At 36.1% G+C, this 23147-nt stretch overlaps 1 pseudogene; it reads left to right on the top strand.

Annotated features, from left to right (window-relative positions):
* Positions 1–2680: 2680 nt before the first annotated feature.
* On the top strand, positions 2681–4359 carry LOC100721676 (THO complex subunit 5 homolog; annotated as a pseudogene).
* The last annotated feature ends 18788 nt before the right edge of the window (positions 4360–23147 follow it).

Raw genomic sequence — 23147 nt, 5'->3', positions numbered from 1 at the left:
AAATGGACTACAAAAGCTATTTACAAAAATAATCCAAGAGAATTTCCCCAATTTAGCAAATGGTAAAGATACTCAGATATATGAGGCATACAGGACTCCAGCCACCTACAACCCAAACAGAGCTACACCCAGGCATATAATAATCAAAATTCCAGAAATCCAATATAAGAACAGAATATTAAAAGCCGTCAGAGACAAGAAACAGATCACCTACAAGGGAATACCCATCAGAATTACAGCAGACTTCTTGGCACAAACCATCAAATCACGAAGAGCGTGGGGGGAAATAATTCAAGCTTTGAAAGATAATAACCTCCAGCCAAGATTGATATATCCTGCACAACTGTCACTAGAAATTGATGGAAAAACAAGATGCTTCCAGGATAAAAAGGAACTAGGGGAATTTGCAACCACCAATTCAACTCTACAGAGAATACTGCAGGATAGTCTAAAAAAGGAAAATACCAAGATTCCAGAATAGTGGCAGAGAGGCCACAATGAATGGAGCAGAAAATGAAATGAAGAAGACAAACTGACAACAAACGACAGAAAAAGAGCTCCACAGAAATGAGGCAGAAAAGACCAGAAGGTAGGAGCAGCTATTTTGGAGAAAACAAGACATCATAATAGCTAGTGCTGATTTAGTATCATCATGTTTTGAAGTCCCATCAAACTTGTATTCTTCTGTCTCCATCAGTCTTAAAAGGTTGTATCTTATTGGATTTTATTATATATGATAATATAAGCAAAAAGTTTTATAGACAAGGAGTTTATATAGAAGCTATTGTTCATTTTCTGTGCATTGGTTCTAGATACCCTGTAATAATGTCATTCTCTTGAATGGTTTTATAGTGTCTTGATATGTTTGGTGCTACAGTATACGAAGTTATACTCAAAGATTTCAAGGAAAGAGACACTATGGTAACTATTTTTATGTCAGGATATCTTGTGGTGAAACACTATTTTGCTTAAATGGTTTTGTTTTGACCTGCGCTGTTCTGTTGTTATGCGCTCTTTTATCTCAATCCTCTTTTTTTAATTATTTACTTTTTTCTTTTTATTTTTTTAATTAAGGGAAAAATAAATAAAAAATAGCAAGATACATTATAGTAACCTACTTTGATCTCCTATTAACTTGATTTGAAATCCTGTATTGCCCTCACCGTCTTGTTTTGACTGATTTTCCTCTATTCTGCTTTGCTTGATGGTGCCAAATTCGAAATTATAGGCATAACTGTGAAGACAATAAGAATCATTATGACACCCATTCTGGTTGACTATATTTTCTATTAAAATCCTGTAATGTCTCCAATGCTTTGGTTTTATTCTTTATTGTTTAGTTCAATTTTATTATAACTGCCAATTCTTCTTAAAATAGCAAGAGGCAGTATGGTCATTGTTGATCACCTTATATTTTGTTTTTACATTATCGATTATGTCCATCCTTTTGATTTGACTGACTCTGTTCTGATATGTCACATTTGGTTTTACTCTCTTCAAAAAAGTAATAAGAACTGTGGGAGTAATAAAACCCAAAATGTGTAATTGTCATTGTATAAAAGAAAAGAAAGTGCTCTAAAGGTTATAACTGCATATATGTTTAAGTGTATGAGATGGATAATCACATTACTGAGTTTTTTTTGGATCATTGAACAAAACTGTTTGCACTCTCACTGTTTGAAAGTCCACTATATATGCTTCAATTTTGTAATTTGAACAAATATTTCTAAGATAACAATATGTAATCCATTAACTAGTGATTTCTTACTATTTATTTTTTAAATTTTTTATTACTTGAACCCTTTTTCTGTTTTTTTTTTCTTTCTCTCCTTAAATAAAAAAATATATATTCATAAACTCCAGACAATACAGTTTTCACTGAGGTCATGAATTCTGCATTCCTTTTGAAAGGAAACTAGTTGATTAGTTAAAATGTCCTAACTATCCTTTTTAACAGCTGCTTAAGCTACATAAAGTCCAGTGATTCATACTCAGTAAGGATGTCAGAATCAATGCACAAAGGCATGCTCCTCAATGAAATCTAGATCATGGGAAACCTCCTACAAGACTGTCTCCATATTGTTAAAAGGAATAGTGATTCAAGCTAGACAACTCATGCATAAGTGAATGGCACCATGTTAGAACAGAGCCACCAATTAGTGAGAACATACTCGAACTTTCTCAGATTTATATAAATCATGTATTTTTGAAGTACAGTATATTCTATACATAAAATATAGGTTCTGTTCAAGTCAGCTTGAAGAATCATTATTTTCTTTGTGAAATGCAAATTATGTTTCTTATATTACACAAGACTTTTGTCAGGACAACAAAATAATTACAGAAAGAAACAAAATCTGCTCTTAAGCTACCATGCAATATTTAACCTCTAATTGCAGACCCTCTTCATGTTCATTGTGCAGGCCCACAATAAATCCTTGTCTGTAGCCATGGAAGGCAGAATGGGTGGAGCCAAGGCTCTGTTCAAGTTTCCCAAGTATCATAACCCTAAAATTGTGCCTTGTAATTCCTTATAATGTTATAATCCTTTTTTCTATCCTGCAAAATTACATTTGTAATCCCATGAGGATGTTATTGGAATCCCCATGGGTTAATTCTAATCCACCAGCTCCAGTGCAACCCACAGCAAGAATAAAGACACTAAAACATATTTATACTTATGGGCAGCCAAGGGGCCCTGAGTCCAGTCCAGGTGAGGATTCATGGAACAAAGCCTGAATCCGATCCCAGGCTCCACTCTACAGTTATTCACTCTGAAGAAGGGAATGGCTCAAGGATAAGTGACTGAGAGTGGCAGGAATTATGCATGTAATGTGAGCAAAGCTGGCCAGGTGGAGAGGAAGCACCTATGCAATATGCAGGGAGAATGGTATGCAGAAGGTAGCATTAGAATGGTTTAAAACTGTTGCTTCAGTTTCTGACATGTAAACTTTTGTGCTCTGGGAAGTCATGGCATCTTATCCTGGGGCTTGAACCCAGTTAACATTCCTGGAGCTATATGGCTCTGCCATCCCTCCGTGCTCACCTGTTTTTAACATAGTGCAAGGAAACAGGAAACTGTCAGCTGGCTTCAAGGGTCACATATCAGTACCTCAGCTAGCATTATTTGTATTGCTTAAAGCCTATTGAAGGGAGAAGAAAGAAGTATTGCCAGTTCTATACGTATCAATACATGGAGTCAGAGTTTAACTAATGTTGAAACAATTGTTATGTATTCAAGGGGAGTCACCCAAGTCATCTCCCATACCACTCACTCTCAAGATATGAGAGCAACTCAGTGCCTAAGAGGTGGCAACCCGCACAGGGAGTTCAGCTGGGTGAAAAGTACAAGGCAATGTTGAAGTGACAGCTTTTGTCCATTATGGTTGACCTGAAATGCAGTACTAGTAGGCTCCACCTGACCTTCCACTACTTCAAGAATCTCAACATCCTGACTACCAAAGTTACAACTGAGTGGAGCTACCTACACCCATCAGCCAAGGACTTGCTATCTAACTATGTACTAAGCTGCTTGTATCCTGGTGATCACAGAAAGAGAACTACACATTCAACCAGTCAGAGTCAGTTTGAAAGAGTTGGCATTTTGACTTTAAGAGACTAAGTACTTGCCATAGGTCATCCCTATGTGTGGGCCCAGAAACTGGGAGACCTCCACTTTCTCAAAGAGCAACTCTAGCACATGGTGATTTCCAACCATTCATTGAGTGCCAGCCACAAGGAGACCACCATGTAGCTGATGAAGACCATGTCAGTCCCATTCAACCCTCCACAGTTTGCATCCCTGGAACACATGACTGTGTCAATAATCAGTGAAAACCAATATGTCTTCCTTGCCAAGGTGTCTTTGCCTAGTGAAGTGGGCAACAGTTCTGCATGAGATTACAGAGTCTGAACGTCACTGAGGACACTGTGGAGGCAGGACTGGCCAGTCACACCGATGTCCATCACACAGGGGCTTACTGAAGGGGACACAGTAACACTCCAGGATAAGGTAGTCCTGAACCTTGGCTACTTCACCATCCCACCCACTCTCCAGGTCCATCTGAACTAAACGGAGAGAAACCAACAGAAAGGATGACAACGCTGGGCCCGTGGAGTGAGGTCAGTGTGTGTGATAAAGAGCTCTGTAGCTCAGCCTGTGCACCAGCTCTTGGCCAGCCAGCTGCAGCAGCTGTGCACACTCCAAGAGATTAAACTGGAGACTGACAGCCACGAGGACAGTGTGGAGGGGCCCAAGGAAATTTCCCAGGAGAAGACACGCTTGTGGTCTGTAGGGGTCCAAGTAGGATGAAACCATTTATATAGAACCATCCCCAGGGATTCTTCAGCCAACACTGACCTCCCGCTTGGCCAGTCACTCCCCTCAAGGTCCCACCGGAGTGCAGGGCCTCTACTTTCTGCTTCATTCACATGTGGCTCTTAATAGGTCGGAAGACACTGGTCAATAAAAGTGGCACCTGAAAAAAAATAATTTCAGATACAAAGTAAATCATATGTTGTTCAGAAGTCTTTAAACTGCTTTCTTAAATTTTTAAAATGGAAACACAAGCGTTTGCATGGAGAACACACATAGGAAGAAAAGGTTTTTTGTATGCAAACTATTTAAAAATAGTCTTGAATTTTTTCTCTTGTTTTGGTTAAAAAGTATGCCCAGTAATGTACCTCTTTAATAGGCAAAGGGCAGAGAAAGAAAATGTTTTTACAGTACTTATTATTTTGTATGGGCAAATGAAACTTACTGAACTTAGCTGACTGAAAATATCAAATAGCTATGCATTTGGCTCTTACTATGTAGAAGTGTCAAAGAATCCCTTTTGCTGAGTGTTTGATCTGTGTTTATCCTCTGAATTCATAGTCATGGATGTGACAGAGCACTGTGTTGTAAGCAGGCTTGTATTTCACAGTGTCTCTGAGATGGGGAAGAATCTTTTAGGCTCAGCTACGGAGAGTTCTGCTCCTCTGAGCAGCAGTTTGCCAGTGTGTTCAGGCTCCATGGTGATCATGTCCTCCACTGTGACACAGCTGCTGGGTGTAGGGTTAGGCTCAGGATTAGGCTGGTGCAATTGCTCAGGGCCTTAGAAGGTTGACTTATTTGTAGTAACTTCACCCCTGTCTTCTTTAGCCCTTTTACCCTTTCAACCTATTTGCTTTGGGCTTTTTTAGCACAATGTCTATCACTATCGGGGCTGAACATGACTCGCCTGAATTTATCCCTTGGAGTATCAACATCCCATGTGTCTGTGTGTGGAGACAGGGCCTTTAGTGAAGTAATTAGGTCAGTTAAGAGAGGCAGTGAAAGTTGAGGAAGCTCAGAAGACCCAACAATACCAATGTTGTTATGAGAAGATGAAGAGACCAGAGGCTCTTCCTTTCCCAGACACATTGAGAAGCCACACAAGAACATAGGAAGAAGTAACCCATGGAAACCAGAAAGAAAGGCTCAGCAAAAAACTGAACCCCACTGGCACCTTGTCCTTGGACTTCCGGCCTCTAATTAACCTGTGTGCTTACATTACCCAGTCTGTGATATCCTGTTATGTCAGCTTAAGCTGGTCAATACACTACAAATCAATACTACGGTGGCCAAACTTTCAAAGTAGAAGAGAAGTTGCTGCATCAGTTGTCTTGCCAGCTCTCCTTTCCTCATTCCCTAAGAAGGTGTCACCTCTCCACTCACATTTGTGCCAAGAAAGATTTGTGTGGAGAGACCCATTTCTGGGAGATTTATTCACCTTCCACACTATCAGATGAGACAGAGGACAAAGTCCTGACTTTCTGCTTCTTCCTATCCGGTCAATGGAGGGGCTGCTCTTTTCTTCACTCATCCTTGGCTTCCTGAAGAGGCGCTGAGATAACTGCCTCGGTGTCTTCTTGCTAGCCCTCGGGTTGTTCTGTGTCCACTGTCCAGGGTGCTGTACCAGGAAGCACACTTCAGACGTCAACTGTGGTGCCCTCCCTGCTTCTGTAACCCCAGACACAGTAGGCAGCCTCTCTATGAGGAAACATGATGGAAATTGTTCCATGTGGCAACCAGGGAAGTAACCCTCTGTAATTAACACAGACAGACTTCCTGAGTTCCAGTTGTCACAGCAAATGTAATGTAGGTTGTGTGGACTAAACTGCAAGCATCCATTCTGCAAGCTCCAGAGGCTGAGCAAAGATCAAAGCTCTACCAATTTAGTCCACAGTAGAGAGCCTCTCCTTGGTGTCTTCTGGAGTCCTCTCATGGTAGATAGTGAGACATCTATCTCACACCTCGTTCCACAAAATTATTTCCAATTCGTGAGGGCTCTACTTGGATCATCTAATTACCTCAGAAATATCCCAGTTCTAGATACCATTACACTGATGATTAGAACTCCTACATATGAATTTTGAGGAAACACAGAAGTTCAGTTCTTCTCATTGCTGTGTTGAGAAATAAAAAAGAGAAAACACCACTTTTGGAGGATTTCTTTGAAGCTGAGAGGGAGCCATTTGTTACTTAGACCCTTTTGACTAGCTTTGGTTTTATTTCAGTATTACCACTGGCCTTCTAAAAAAAACCTTAAAATTCTCACAAAATGACCTGAAAGCTGAGTGTTGGACCAGATGAGAGGAGTAGAGGATCCAGCAGTCTTGGTCAAGAACAGGCTTGAAGGATGTGGTCACTATTGGCCAGCTGCCAATAGTTTATCAAATGCTGCTCTTCCAAAGTCCTTTAATCCATTTTTAACTTCTCAAATTAATTTAATTTAATTCACCAACTTCTCGCAATTGATTTAGTTTTGAAGTGAACCCAAGCAGGCATTGTGTTTAAGCTTTCTAGCTATTCTTTAAATTTGCTTAGGTGCAAAGAGCTTAAAAAATGACTGTGTTTGGCTTTGGTAGATGGAAAAGACAGAAAACTTCTATAAATCCATTGAAAAAAAATATGATCTTGATTTAAGTCAAGAAAATGAGATCCAAGATTCTTGTTTTTCTTGTACTTAAGATTCATTTAAATTTCATTTCCAGTTACTTTTAGTATGAGTTGTCAAAGAGGACCTAATATGAGAAACAGTAGTTTCTCTGAGTCCATAAAACAAGTATCGTCCCAAGAATCTATGTACATCAAGTGCTCACAAGCACTTGTTTGTATGTATAGCCACAAATGTACATAGATTCATATGCATATTTTCCAGATGAAAGTTCAGTTTTATATGTTTTTAACATTTTTTTTCTTTGTGATATTTAATCATATTTTCCAGAAACAGTGCTAGTCTTGAGGCCCCTACCTTCAACCATGTAGAGTAACAAGCTTCATTTCTTGATACTAATATTTTCTACTTCTCTGGGTCACAGACTGAGTGTGGTGACATATCTCTATCAAAGACTACAGGTATGTGGAAGCAGGATGTGCCTAAAATTCATCTCTTACCCATAAGAATGTAGATATATGACTCAGTCTTGTGAGAATAAGTATATCCTATTAGTATTTAAGTAGCTGATGATGAAAGTTTGTCCACCATCCATACATTAATTGTCCCTAAATGTTTCTGATTCCTTCATCATTAAGAAAAGTATCTCTACCATCCAATTTGAATATGCATCTATTGGTGATATTGGAAACGTATCATCAATAAAATAAGACATGCAAAATTAGAAGATGTAAAATTGTGATAAAAATTTAAGTATTATTGCATACATAATTTTATTATGTTTAATGACAAAAATATACTTTGGTTCCATGTAAATATTAATAGCTGCATTAATCTGTGTAGAACTGCCTCCCTTTAAATTCTGGTTAACTTTCCAATACAGTGGTTATTTCTGGCTTGCATTACAGTCCAAAGTGGTTGTGTTTCATAAGTTGCTTTCTCTCAAGCAATTCCAGGACGAGTCTGTCTTGTAATATTGGCACATGTGCCCTTCCGAGTCACTTAGAAAAAGGGAAGTAAAATCTGAAAAATTGGGCCAGTTTTTAAAGAGCCAAACCAAAAAGTGCTATATAACTCTTCAACTTCAGTCAAATTACTCACATACGGGTGAAAATAACAATAGAGAAATATTACAAAAATGTTAAGGAAAAAAAAGGATGGAGAAAACTCATGGCTACCACTGTTTTTCCATGAAAATAGTCTCAGTACAGTATTGCTGCACTTTTGTGAGTTAGTAAGCTCAGTCTTTTATAAAATTTGCTTAACATACTATATTACAGAAATTCAAAGATTCAATTTTAACTTCATTTCAAAATTGACATAAAGGATTTAGTTGCTTAAAAAGTTACTTCACAAAGACAGGTGTTCTCAATTCAAATGAGAAATGAGGATTTGAGAAAGGTATAGTGGAGCACCACTCAACCACAAAGAGGAGAAAATGGAGACATTTCTAGGTAAATGGATGCATTCAGAGACCATTCTGTTAAGTGGAGTAAATCAGACACACACGTGTAACTACTGGACTGTTTCTCTGGTGTGAGATACTGAAAGTATAAGCAAGGACCAAAAGGTACAATAGATGTTGTGAAACAGAAAATGTTTAAACAGAAAAGAGGCACAAGAGAGGGGAGAGCAGAAAAGGAAGAAAAGGAAAAGGGGGAAAAAGAGAAAATGGAAATAGAGCCTTTGTAAATGAAGAAGGGATGGTTTGAAGAAAAGGGAATGGCAAGCAAAGAAGAATCAAAATATAACATATACAGTTAATTATATTAATTATAGGGAATTATAATTAATGTGATCATCATATATATGCATGTATATATATATATATATATATATATATATATATACTGTACCAATAAACTTAGTTGATGATAAAATATTTTTAAAAAGAGAAAAAGGTAATTAGCATTGCTAAACCCTAAACTATTATTCCTGAAAGAAGTGTATTTTGGCTTCTGACCTCATTGTTGCTCACTGTTAAAAACAGAATGATACAAATAAATAGATATTAAATTTTCTGGCTTTCAATTAGTTCCATATGCAGCATTGAATTAATAATATTTGGCTGGTTTTCCAACTTTATGCTCAAAAAGAAGACTAAGGCCTCAACTGGATGCATAGCCTGAGGGCTCCCCTGGCGGGAAGTGGGGATTACATTGGGAAAGGCTGCATCAGAAAAAGACTGAGGTAGTGAGCACCAGTTCACCAAGGAATGCATTTTCCATCTTTTCCTAGTGACTTACACCAAGTTAAAGGTATGAGGAGTACTGCTCAGGTTCATAGGGGTTGGAATTTCAGAACTGGAATTTTAGCTAGGTTTTTCTGAACCATAAAATATTTTTGTTCTTGTAACAACAATGCTCCTCAGTAAGGAAGAGTCTCTTGGACTTGAATTTCAAAAGTTAATTACCTTTGTACTTGTCAACTGTGTTTTTGTAGATGTCGGTTTGTCATTAATGAGCAATGTGTTGGTCAGATTTCCTGCTGTGGTACAAAATAAATAACATGGACAACTTAAAGGAAGAGTTTAATTTGGCTCATCATTTCAGAGAATTCAGTCCATCAATGAAAATTAATGGAGAAACAAGATACTTTCACAATAAAGAGCAACTGAAGAAATTCATATCCACCAAACTAACTCTAGAAAGAATGCTGAAAGACATGCTAGAGAGAGGCAAAAAGGACTACAATTTCTAGAACAACAACAGAAGGAAATCACTAGGCAGAGCAAGCAATTAAACAAGAGGGAAAAGCAGGGAACTAACAACAGTAAAACAATATGACTAAATTAAGCCAGTACATATCAGTCATAACCATCAATGTAAATGGCTTAAATTCAAAAATTAAAAGAAATAGATTGACATAATGAATCAAGAAACAAGATCCAATAATATACTGTATACAAGAAATATATCTGACTCAAAAAATATTCATAGACTGAAAGTCAAAGGATGTAAAACAATATTTCCTGAGACAGCAACCCAGAAAAAAGCAGGGCAGCTATTCTGTTTGCAAACAATGTGAACTTGAAACCAAAAATGATCAAAAGGGATAAAGAAGGGGAAAGATTCAAGAAGAAGAGATAGCAATCATAAATATATATGCAACAAATACAGGAGCACCTAACTATATAAGACAAATACCGATAGACATGAATATGCAAATATGCAATAATACAGTAGTAATGGAGGACCTTAATACCCCATTGTCACAAAGAGATATATCAATTAGACAAAAAGTCAGCAAAGATATAACAGAACTGGATCAAACCTGTGAAGAAATGAACTTAATAGATGTTTATACAGTGTTCCCCCAAGCAACATCAGAATATGCAATCTTATCAGCTGCACATAGGACATTCTCTAAAATAGACCATATACTATCCCAGAGAACACGCTTAAGTAAATGCAAAGGAATTGAAATCATCTTATGCCTATTATTTACCATGGTGCACTGGAATTGGAAATTAATTTCAAAAGATACTGCACAACCTACACAGACACATGGAAATAGAATAGTACCCTTCTGAACAACCAATGGGCTCCAGACAAATGTAAAGAAGAAATTAAACCATATCTACAATCCAAAGAAAATGCAGATACAGTATACTTAAACCCGTGAAACCTGTGAAAGTAATCCTAAGAGAGAAATCTATAGCAAAGAATTGTCACTTTCTGTTTCTGGCATTTATCATTGCTGATGTTCTCTATCCTTTCCTGAAAAGTAGTTGCTACTCTGTGTCACCTCCTTTCAGACTGGAGAGATTCTTGAGTATTTGCTGATGAAAACTTTTAAACTTTTAATTTTCTTTAATCTGAACATTTTTCCCTGGCCTTCACATGTGGCGAATGTTTTCACTGAACATTAAGCTCTAGATTGATTTTTCCTTTCAGTATTTCCCCTGCACGTCTCTGTCTCCCCACCATAGCTCCCTGGAAATATCCATGACAAATGAATTCATTGTTTTTCTGTATAGGGTAGGTATTTTCTTTTCTAGCTGCCTTTAAAGTCTTCTTTTCATCTTGGCTTTGCAGCATATGCTCCATAAAGGGCCAAGGTAGAGTTTTCTTTGTATTTCATTGATGAGAATCCTCCTCCTCCTCCTCCTCTTTCTCCTCTTCTTCCTCCTCTTCCTTCTTCTTCTTCATGGACCCTGAAGATATTATCCAACAGATCTTTATCCAGATCCTTTGGACAAAGTCTTTGATGCTGGTTTTTCCCCCTTCTATTATTTTTTCTTTTTTTTTTTTTCAGATCAGATATTATATGTCAATCTGTGTTTAGATGTGTTAAGTCTTTTCTTTGTCATCCTTATTGGCTCCCAAATAATGAATATATTTCAAGTAACATGAATTTTAGACCCTAACTTCCATTTTAGTGGCTTTTATTTTTCTACTGAGATTGACCAATTCATTACAGTCATGTCTTGCTTTCTTTACATTGTTGACGGTAACTATAACAGCTGTTTTAAAAAATATTTTCTACTAATTCCAACATCTGGGTTTTGTCATTAACTATCTTCTGAAATTAATTACATTTTTCTATCTTTCATATACTAGATATTTTGAATGTTGCAAAATGATAACTCTAGATTTTTTCTATATTTGTATTTTTTGTAGATAGGTTATCATCTGAGTTTTGGCTTTTTTAGCTTATTTAAATTTATTGGTACAATTTAGGTAATGCACAGGATGACATTCATTATAGGGAATTTGTATCTATACATGACATATTTTGATGCTTCCATTTTTCCTATTCCCATTCCCTGTTCACAAGGTTCTATCTTCATTTTATCCTTCTTTTCTCATTTGTTTTTTCCCTTCCTTCCGTTCTGTCATCCATTAGCTCCCCCTAGTTCCATTTTTTAATTGTTTCTTATTTCACAATATCTATTTTACATTTTGGTTCTTATTTATATTTTCACTCTCTCAAACCAGAGGAAAAAACATTATTTACACATGTATGTCCACTTTATTTCACTTAAGATTATGTTCTCAAGGTGCATTCGTTTACTTGGAAATGTCTCACAATTATCTCTATGGCTGGGTAGTAGTCCTTTGTGTAAAAACCCCCACGTCTTCTGTATCTATTCATTGATTAATGGACATTTGAGTTCTTTATAAGATTTAGCTATTGCAAACTATGCTACTATAAACATGGGTGTGCATATTTTGCTGTGATATGACACTTTTAACTCCTCAGGGAAGATACCAAGAAAGACACTAGTTGGGTCAAGTGGGACTCAATTAGTTTTTGAGGAATCTCCACACTGATTTTCATAGTGGTTACATCAACTTAAACTTCTGTCGATAGTGGAGAACGCTTCTTTTTCCCTATAGCCCCCATTTTGGTATTTGCTGTTTTCTTAATGTTAGCCATCGAAAGAAATGGAGTGAGATAGAATCTCAGTATTGTTTTAATTTTCATGTCTCAAATGGCCGATGATATTGAATATTTTTTCACATATTTATTTGACACATGTACTTCCTCTGGGAAACATCTATTCATCTCACATGCCCATATTTTGGAGCAGGTCTTTGAATCTGAAGGGTCTGATTTTTTGTGAGTTCACTATATGCTCTAGATAGTAGTCCTTTGCCTGAGAAACAGCTGGCAAAAATCTTTTTCCACTCTGTGGGTTGTTTTTTCACTTTGTTGGTAATTTCTTTTGCTGTTCAAAGACATTTTTAATAATCTGAGATCCCAGTTGTTCTTTGTAATAATTCCTGTGTGACCAGACTGTTTTGTTCATAAAGTCTTTGTCTACACCTAATTCTTCAAGAGTTCTACTTATTTTATATTCCAGAAAATTTATTGTCCTGTTCTAATATTTAGGTTTTTGATCCATTTTGATTTTAGTTTAGCACATGGTGATAGACATAGGTCTAGATTTAGCCTTCAGCATGTGGAAAACCAGGTTTTCCAGCACAATTTATTAAAGAGACTGTTGTTCTTCCAGTGACTGTATTTGGCTTCTTTGTCAAAGATCAGGTGGCTGAGTATATTTGGATTTTTTTCTGAATCTCTTAATCTGTTCCATCGATATTCATGCCTGTTTCTTGCCACTACAATGCTGTATTTATCACAATAGCTCATTAGTATAATTTCAAGTCAGGGATTGTGATGTGCTTGACTTGCCTTTGTTGTCCAAAATTGCTTTTGCTATTCTAGATCTCTTCTGGTTCCAGATGCATGATTTTGATATAAGAATGATATTTGCTTTTTAGGATTGTCTTTGGAAATATTACTTTCTCTCCACTTTCATTAAAAAGTGTTCTGAAGTATTCTAGAGCCCATAGAACATGCCTAAATAAATGCAAAGGAATTGAGATTAATAACAAAGTGTACAATTCTGAGAACGCATATAGAAAGAATCAACCAGGCAGGGAATCAATTAAACGGAAGTGAAACATAAGGAACCACCAGCAGAAAATAATACAACAAGGATAAGCCAATACATGTCAGTTAGCACCATCACCATCAATGTAAATGGTCTCACTTATCCAGTCAAAAGAAACAGATTGGTAGAATGAATAATATGCATACAAGTCACAAACTTCACTCAAATGTAAATTCATAGACTGAGATTCAAAGGACGGAAAACAATAGTCCCAGTGACAGGAACCTGGAAAAAAACAGAGACAGCTATTCTATTTGCAGACAATGTAAACGTCAAGCCAAGACTGATTAAAAGAAATAAAGAAGGTCACTACAATCCTCTTAATGGAAAATTCCAAGAAGAGTTAACAGTCATAAATATATATGCACAAAATATAGGAATGCCCAACTATATAAAACAAATATAAATATGAAAAACCAAATAAGCACTAACACAATTGCAGTGGGGAACTTTAATATCCTACTGTCAAATACATTGATCAACTAAACAAGTCAATATCAGAACTGAACCAACCCTGACTTAATAAATGTTTATAGAACAACATCAGAATATATTCTTCTCAGCTGTGCATAAGACATTCTCCAAAATGGACAGACAACATATTAGCCCATAGAACATGCTTAAGTGAATGCAAAGAAATTGAAATTATCCTGTGCATTTTATCTGACCATAATACAATGAAAGTGGAAATCAGCAGTAAAAGATATCATAAAAACTCCATAAATACTTGGAAATTAAATACCACCTTCCTGAATAATCAATGAGTCACAGATGAAATTAAAGAAGAAATAAATAGTATCTATAATTGAACAACAATAGTTATACAACATATCAGAACTCATGGAATGCAATAAGAGTGAACTCTCACATCAGAAAAACAGAGGTTTTCAATGAATAATTTAATATTGAACCTCAAATTTCTAGATAAAGAACAAATCAAGCCCAAATACTGTGTTAGGGAAGAAATTATAAAGATTAAAGCAGAAATTAATGCATTGAAAACTAAGAAAACAATACAAAGAATCAATGAATTGAAGAGTTGGTTCATTGAAAGATTAAATAAAATTGATGAACACTTAGCTAACCTTATCAGAAAAAAAAAAAAAAAAAAACAAAGAAAAGAGTCAATCCATGCAATTAGAAATGAAGATCATGCAGAAATCCAAAAGATTATCAATACCTACTTGGAGAATGTTTATTCTAATAACATAGAAAATACAGATGAAGTGAATAGATTCCTAGATATGCATGAATCACTAAAGTGGAATCAAGAATATATAAAAATTCGGGGCCGGGGATTTAGCTCAGCAGTATAAGCACCTGCCTTTCAAAAGCAAGGTCATGAGTTCACTCCCTAGTACCAAAAAAAAAGTATAAAAATTCTATATAATGCAATATCAATGAAACTGAAAATGTAATGAAAACCTGCTAACACAGAAAAGCCCAGGTCCTGATGGATACACAGCTATTAAACATTTTTCTATTTTTTAAAAATTCATATTCTTCTTTAAAGAGAAAAATAATACAGATGAAATGTAAGTATAAACTTTGTTTCATGAAGAGTAACTCAAATCTCAATTACATTAACTACCAATAAGGTATTTATTTCTATGTGGCTCAGAGGTCACCTTTATAACTAAACAAGTGGTATACACAGAATATGGGGCTTCACTTTTCTACTTTCTAGTATTTTTCCTTTGTATCCCCCAGGATCTGAAATTATTTAAATGCTGTCTTTGGAGATGAGGAAAACTAATTTTTCAAAACTGTTAAGTTGCTTTACGGCATGCTAACAGCAGCTTTCTTTCAGGCCTTTAAAAAAAGGTAGCCATATCTGTGTTCTTTGCTTTTAAGTAAACATTCTCCAGAATTGACTTGATTTTCTTTATTTCCTTGACAATTCAGGTAGTTAACATTTGTTTGTTATCATTGCTTTGTGTATTTTGTGAGGAAGCTGTAGCTTTTATCTTTGGGAGGATTTGTGGATTGAGTGACTGTCCATATTAAAATATAGTCATGTGTTGCCACTTTAATTACAAAAGCAATACTCTCTGATTTTTAAAGGAATATTTTGTGAGATTCCACACCAGAACAAAGCACCGAATCACTGGCTTTCAGTTGCAGAAGATGGAATGAATGCAAGTTTTCTTCAGTCTTCGGGTTGAGGAGCCCACAAGCATGGAAAGGTGAACAGGAGAACAAGATGAGGTCAGTATTCACATTTTTACATGCTCTGCAGGCTTCCTCAGAGTTCAGCATCCTCTGTCCCCAAGGTCAATACGGTCTGGGGTCGCTGTATCATTGATGAAAATGTCCTAAGTTATTATTTCCATCCTGCCCAAATGTCCAGCAACTTTTGGCTTTGGCTATAATTTTTCTTTTCTAAATAATCTCAAATATGACTTCTGCTGAAAGATCTGTGGCCATCTTGTGATCAGAAAGCAATTTCTGTTCTTTGTTAAAAGCATTCACTTCTACCAGGACATTAACCTCAGCCTGTGATCTTTATTCATTGATGAACTCACTTTTCAGTGTCTTTGTCATCCAACTGTCTGTAATGTACATGTGCACTAATGTGTATTTAAACTTTTGTATATACAGTACCTACCCTTGCTCATAACAATAATTATCCTTGCTCATGCATTTATGATATTCTATACATTTATCTAACCATGCACATGCAATTCTCACAGCTATGTAATATAGATATAATTACAGCTGAGGGAAACAACAACAAATCCAAAATATCAAGTAACTTGCTTCAAAATAAAACATAGAATGTAGTAATGTAGTAAAATAATTTGGGACAATTTTGCTCTCTTAATGCTTCTTAGGAATGTTCTACACTGATGCATATGACTGTGATAAACACTCAAAGCACAATTTGAAGTAAATAAATTAAATTAAAGATTTAAACCTAATATTTTGGGTTCTAGGTTAAACAATTTATAAGCAATCATCTAATTTAACAATCTCAGGCTGGGAATATAACTCAGCAGCACAGTATCTGCCTGGCAAGCACAAGGTCCTGAGTTTGGTTTTCAGTACCGGCCTCCTCCCCCTCAAGAAAGAACAATCTTTGTCATGCCTTAACAGAGAAGGTGTGACAAAGTGCTAAATGACTTTCATGATCAAGTGCTAAATGACTGGGTCAAAGTCATATATTGAATTTCTGTGAAGCTAAGACTCACAGGCACACTTTTATCACTATCTTTGCTTACAGAGTTTTTATGAAAATTAAATGAAGAAACATCACGAAGGTTCTTTGCAAAATATGGAACACCCTCAAACAAAATTCTAATAGGATGGTCTGACAGACTTTCTGTGGTAGGGAGGAAACAAGGCCCCAGTTCTTCACACCTCACAGTGTCATCTTCTTTGCTGTGATCCATTGCAACTCACCAGCAGTTCAGACCTATTTACCCACCTCTCTAGTCTGGCTGTCTTTTGGGACTTGCCTACCTGAACTTGGGCATCTGCAGCATCACTATGTGAAGGAGCCTGGGCACATTAAAGCAGCAATGGGAGACGCATGGTGATCAGCACGCTGACGCTGAACCAAGTGCCACACACACACATGCTTTCCAGCCTTGGAGCAGCTGAGAGTGGGCCCTGCCAGGACCAGATGACTGAGTTTTCAGGAAGAGTGAATTTTGTTGTTTAAATTAAAATGTTGTGTCAGCCAAAATGAACTGACACAGTGATCACCCTCAACTGTCACAAGCGACTCTTCATTTCCACCACATGTGCTCTGTGTTACAATCGTGGATGAGGAATAGATGGAGTAGATAAGACAAGCCATTGGAATCAAGGAGCTCAATGGTTCATAACAACCCAGTGCATTGAGGGGAGATACATACAAAATTAATTTTGTCTAAAGCAATTCTGCCTTTAATAGAAAATATTAATTATTTTGTATGAAATATCTGTTATTGTATTTTATTGGAAAAATGTTGCAAAGAATCCTTTCTTCTACTATTCAAACACTGCTCAGCTTATTTTGTGAGACATCCTTGAAAGAATGTTGAATACTTCTCATCCTGAACTTGTTTGGCCACATGGGCTTCATTTGAGCAATGGCTGGCAAAAATCACTCTACAACATTTCCTTCAGATCATTAGGGTTAGCCTGCTTCTAACTATAAAAGAGCTTGTGTAAGGGCAAATATTTGTTGCTACTTTTAAGTGTAGATAGAATCTGTTTACTAAATGGCAAGCATTGCCAAGAAGTGTGCAGTGAGCTCACAAATTGAACACATGGTTGACTGTCATCAATCAAAAATAAAAGGAATAGTTTTAGTAGAAAGCAAGCAGAAGACCACTTAGAATATACACTATAATGAGTTAGAGTACTCAGAATTGTTATTGTATGGAAGAATTCATTCTGATACCAAATACCACACTTCCTTCTTTTCGGACAACTTTGCTTCATCTTTTGTTGCTGGCCAAATAGAATATACAGGCATATGTATCAAACATAAAGTTCAGAGTCAAAAGAGTTTCACTTGCTTCTCAATATTATAATTAGCCAGCTGTGTTTCATAAGATTGTTAAATTACTTTATATATTCTCAGTTAAATTGCCTTATTGCTAAATAGTATTTATAGAACGTTTACTGTGTGTTGGGCCTGGAACTGTATATTTTACATTGATATTAATCTCACAGAAAGTCGTAAAAGTATGCATCGTTGGCATTTCATATATAAAGAAACTAAAGTTTGGGGAGTTTAAGTAATTCATCTAAAGTGCTAAATCCTATGATTTGTCAAATTAAGGATTGTAAGCGGTTCTAAGTCCAAAGCCTGAACTTGAAATTGTTCTCCCATAGTTTTTCTCTTCCTGTGATTCCTTTATCTCAGCTCTCTTAGGAATCTTCTTTTTCAATATCCAGAAATTATAAGGGTGAAATAAGGATGCATGTGGTATTTTAAAGTACTCTATGTATTAATATTCATTCAAGAAATAATTATAAACAGTTACCCTGAGAGTAACAATTGCCAGGCAGGGTTCCAACCAGCCCAGGGCAAACTGGATTCAAACTGCTTATGGATACACGATCTAAGACTTGGCTTTATCCTCCACGACCTCATGGTCAAAATGTTAGTAATGAATCCAAAGTGCTTTGCTGTGTTTAGTACCTCTGTCAATCATCTGTGAATGTATACAATATTTTTAAAGTAGTATGTATATTTTGCCCTATTCCTTTGAGCTAACAGGGTCCATATGTTTATTTTCAATCAAGCTTTGTTTGTTTCTTTTTGTTTGTGGCTTGAAATCTCAAGTTTCAAAAACGTTTCTTATATTCACAGATTTTGTGAATGAGTTTACATTCAACTTATTTATACCCTTGCTGAGTACATAGACTTCAATTGTACATTTCTACATCTTTGTCTTCCCATGTTCTCATTCAGGAAAAAAAAAACACATTTTAAGACTTTTTTTTAGAAGCGTTAGGTGTTGTTTGTATAATGCCAAACATCTGGCCAAAAATGGAAATAAGGAAAGGAACATCAGCGTTCTGCATATATCCAGATGTTTGGCCTTGGATAACTGAGTTTCCAGTTCTCCAGATATTTAGAGGCAGGGAATATGAAACTATATCTTCTTTTCTCTAAGGTTAGGATATAGTCAGAAAGTAATATGGCTTAAGAATGATGAATTGCATTGTCATGGTGTCAACATATCAAAAAGAAGATTAGATTTAATTTGTCTTTTCTGGCTCTAAAACAATAAGATGATTTGCCTCTAGTGACTTACAATAGCAGAGAAGTGAAAATAAGATTTGAGAAAGGAAGCTTTCAAGAGTGTTTAGTAACCAGACAGGGGTTTGTTTCTATTGTTCAGGTTTTCAAGTTAAGACATCCTGTGATTTGGCATGGATTAGTGAGAGAAGTCAGAGATAAGTAGCAAGGAAATACTCTCTAGAATGCTATCTCAAATAAGGCCACAATTTCTAGCTTATAAACAGTCACACCACTTCCGTCACACCACTTCCGTAGTGTACTATACAGGATATCTTATGAGATAAACTAGCTGCAACATTTGGATAATGGAAGGAGTCATTATAATATTGCATACAATGCAAAAAGTACTGCAGTTTCTAATTAAGTTTCTGAATCAGATATTCAATGAACTATTTGGTGAACTTCTAAAACATAATTTTGAACCTTTGAATAAATGACTTATGGCCAGGCAGCAAAAACAGAGAGATTTATGCTGAGACACATGGAGTACATTATCTTTCTTTAAGCATTGCTTGCCCTGAGACTCATGGACTACACATGACAGCCTGAAGTGAAGATCCAGGTGGCTTGGAGTGCAGACCCTGCTCTACATTAGTTGACACCAAGCCAAGTGGCATCCTGAAGGATAGCCTTCCCCCCAGATTAACTGTTGTGTGGAAGATGGTTCCTCTTGGTTTTGCAATGATCAAGATACTACCATCAAAGAAATACCAGTAAGGTTCAGGCAACTATGCAGTGTTTTAAGATGAATTTCCTAAGTCATGTTGAGTAACTATCACTTCCTAGCTTCAGAACAAATTGAAAATCATCTTCATACAATAGATATATATCTTAAGAACAAGGCAACACATGCTCCTACAGATGCGTTGCTTCCTTTAACTGTCTAAATCATTTTTGAAGTTCTCATTAACTTGGAATTGGCAGAAACAACCTCTCAATTCTCAGGAAAAAAAGTCTTAAAGTTACACAAAAGAGGCTCAAGAGGTTTCTTGGACATCAAACCTTTCTTACAAAACATTCTGATGAGTCAAGTATAAATGAATCATATGCAGAATGACCAAACTTTTTCTTAACAAACATGAATGGGGTGGGAGTGAGAAAAAAAGAGTTGAACAGATCTTTGAAATCTAGGCACTGAATTTTACTGATCACAAAGTGTTATAGAAAGATTTCCTGCTACAGGAAGGTGACCAGAACCATGTTCACGCAACATATCTATCACTCCATGGGGAAATTGGGAGGTAACATTCCCTTCAGTTGCTCTTTAAAACTTGCCAGAGCAACTCCCCCATCACAGTTCTGCACAGTAATCGATACTCTGATACCCTTGGCTGATTTTTCTCATAATTGAATATTCTTTATGACTCTATTACCTAGTATCCATGTATATAATTACATCTGGAATTTAGGAGGCACAGGTAAGAACACCAGAAAAGACTTTTAGTAGAAGAGGATGTTTAGAATGAGCTTCAAAGCATTCAAAAGATTTAATCATTCATAGAAAAGTGATGAAATCAACAGAAGAAAAGAGTGTGATAAAGTTACATCACATATTCTGAAAGCGACAAATATTCCAGATTCCTAGAATGAATATAGAACTACGAAAGAAGTGAAAGAGAGTGAGATTAGCAAGAAACATACAGCACAGATCATGGCAGCATTTCAGGATGATTATCAGTCATAGAAAGGCTATCATGAGGAAGAGGAGGGATTATATTAGATATTGTGGGATCCAGACAGAGTTAAGACTGCACTAAAGGGATAAGATCTGAGTGATGTTGCAGTATTCAAGGAAAGAAATGATGAAGGTCTGAAAATGAAGCCATGAGAATAAGGTGAGGAAATATGCAGATATTAAGGAAAGAGAATCTCTTTCTCCAGTTACAGTTATTAACAGCGGAGGAGGGACAGAGAGCTTTCCTGTGAGCACACTAATCCACTGCCCAAATCTGGGTTCAAATTTCCCCTTCATTCCTTATCTACTATGCGAGAATAAATCATACACTTTATTGTCTTTTTAGTTTCTCCATTCTCAATTGGGATTAAAAGAGAAACCAGAGTTTTGTGAGAAGATGGTGGATCAATAAGTGGCAAGGTAAAGAGCCTCTTTGAGAGAAACAGCCCAGATGCTAGAATTTACCACCATGGAGAAGACCGGACAAAAGAAGAGGGATTCTTATGACCCAGGAAGAAACTAAGGAAAATGAAAAAGAAGAAATAAGAAAGAAAAAAGAGAAGAAAAGTGTGGACAGAAAGCAGGAGCAGTAGTTCCACAGTCATAAAGCAAGAACTCAAGAAGGTGGCATGTGAGTTCTAACTTGCACATACTATTGTTGTATTACATTAATAATAAAAACTCAGGCTTCCTGTCTTTGCACTTTCTCTTATTCACATCACTACAGTTCATATAGTACTACTCTTGGGACAGAGACACTCTGTACCAGAGAAGGGAGATGTTAGAATTCAGAACACCTGGCTTAAGTGCTAATTCCTTGGTTTATCAAGGTTATCTTGAACAAGTCTTCACCTGAGAGTGGTTAAAGATGGACGATATTCAAACTGATGAGAGAAAAAGTAAAAGCATATCCAAACTTATGAAAGTAAAAGTACAACATGCCCTCCTGATGGGTGTTAACTTACCATATTCTTAAAATAAGTAAAATAACAGTTACCCATAATAATGGTTTCCTTTTCCTCAATCACTAAACAAAGTCATAAATGAAAAGCATCTTGTCCCAACATCATCAACTTTACTTGTGAAAAAAGAACAATATTTTTATTACTTTCTGGTGTATAAAATTTAATAAGGTAAACCATGTTGTGTTTTACATTCTTCTCGCCAGTTCTATTTTAGCATGGATGCAACCTCTGTGCCAAATCATTTTTGGCACAGCTAAACAAAGAGCAATGAGATGAACCCAAAAATCTCAGAATTTCCTATATTAGGATCTCTTGTTCTCTGGGGATCCTTATTTGTATTCTGAAGTGTCTGTAAGAATTTTCAATTTAGGCATTTCATATCAATGGGAATTTTAAAATATTTTTTAAAAAACATATTTTGCCCAGCTGATGGCCACTTCATAAGGAATAATTGCCCATATTTGGAGACCTTATATGAGGTTTGGGGTTTGAGTTGTTGTACACAAGTAGCTTTAGTTTTTCCTGGAAGAAAGTGAACAAAATGGAGATTGCATTACTCTGCTGAGGATGAATTTCTACCCTGTGAGGCCAAATGACATCATGTTTTGGTTTGGCAGTAGTTGGGATCAAGCAGAGCAGTGGAAAGCCTGACTGCTCTCATGGCACACAGATGCGTGGGCATGATGACCACAAGACAACTTGAACTTTGGCGCCAAGTACCATGCTCATTTGTGAGTAGTTTCAGCTTTAAGAAAAGAACAACATCCATCACTTTAAATAAAAGTCACAAAACTGAACTTTACTGGATCATCTTTTGTCTGTGTTTAATTAGGAAATGTGTTTGAATTTTATAGTTTAATGACTTACATGTTTAAGAGGTTATAAGTAGATTTAGATTTCTACATACTTTAGCAATATTTTAACCAAATTATTTAAAGAAACACTAGTATTAGACAGAATTCTTGTTATATATTCCATTGGAAAGGGGTATATATATATATATATATATATATATATATATATGTATATGTATATTATTCATGTTTGCAAGCACCTAAAATAATAGAAAAGAACATAGGCTTTGGAGGCAGACAGACATCTCTAGAAGACCCAAATGTATCTATTCCTTGGCAGTGTCAATTTGGGTGAATTGTTTGACTTTCCAAAGCTTTATTTCTTACCTCTTCTTACTCACTTATTCTTATGCTAGAAATGCTCAAAGTACTAAGCCTATATTTTTAAAACAATACCACAGTATGTAAACAATACTACAGTATTACACAGGAAGTAATGTTTTTATTTATACATGAGAAAGTTGGGACCTTGAGAAATTTGCAACATAGATAACAGAATGATTTTCAGAAATACCGGAGGCAGGCCAAGAAGCCAGTCACTTCCGGCCAGTCTGTGCCATTTGCAGGCTGTAGAGAAGACAACCAGA

This window comes from Cavia porcellus, unplaced genomic scaffold (genome assembly GCF_034190915.1).
Source record: "Cavia porcellus strain 051 isolate PalLab524CR breed Dunkin Hartley unplaced genomic scaffold, mCavPor4.1 scaffold_19, whole genome shotgun sequence".
Taxonomy (NCBI): Eukaryota; Metazoa; Chordata; class Mammalia; order Rodentia; family Caviidae; genus Cavia; species Cavia porcellus.
This window is presented reverse-complemented; position numbering and strand designations above follow the sequence as displayed.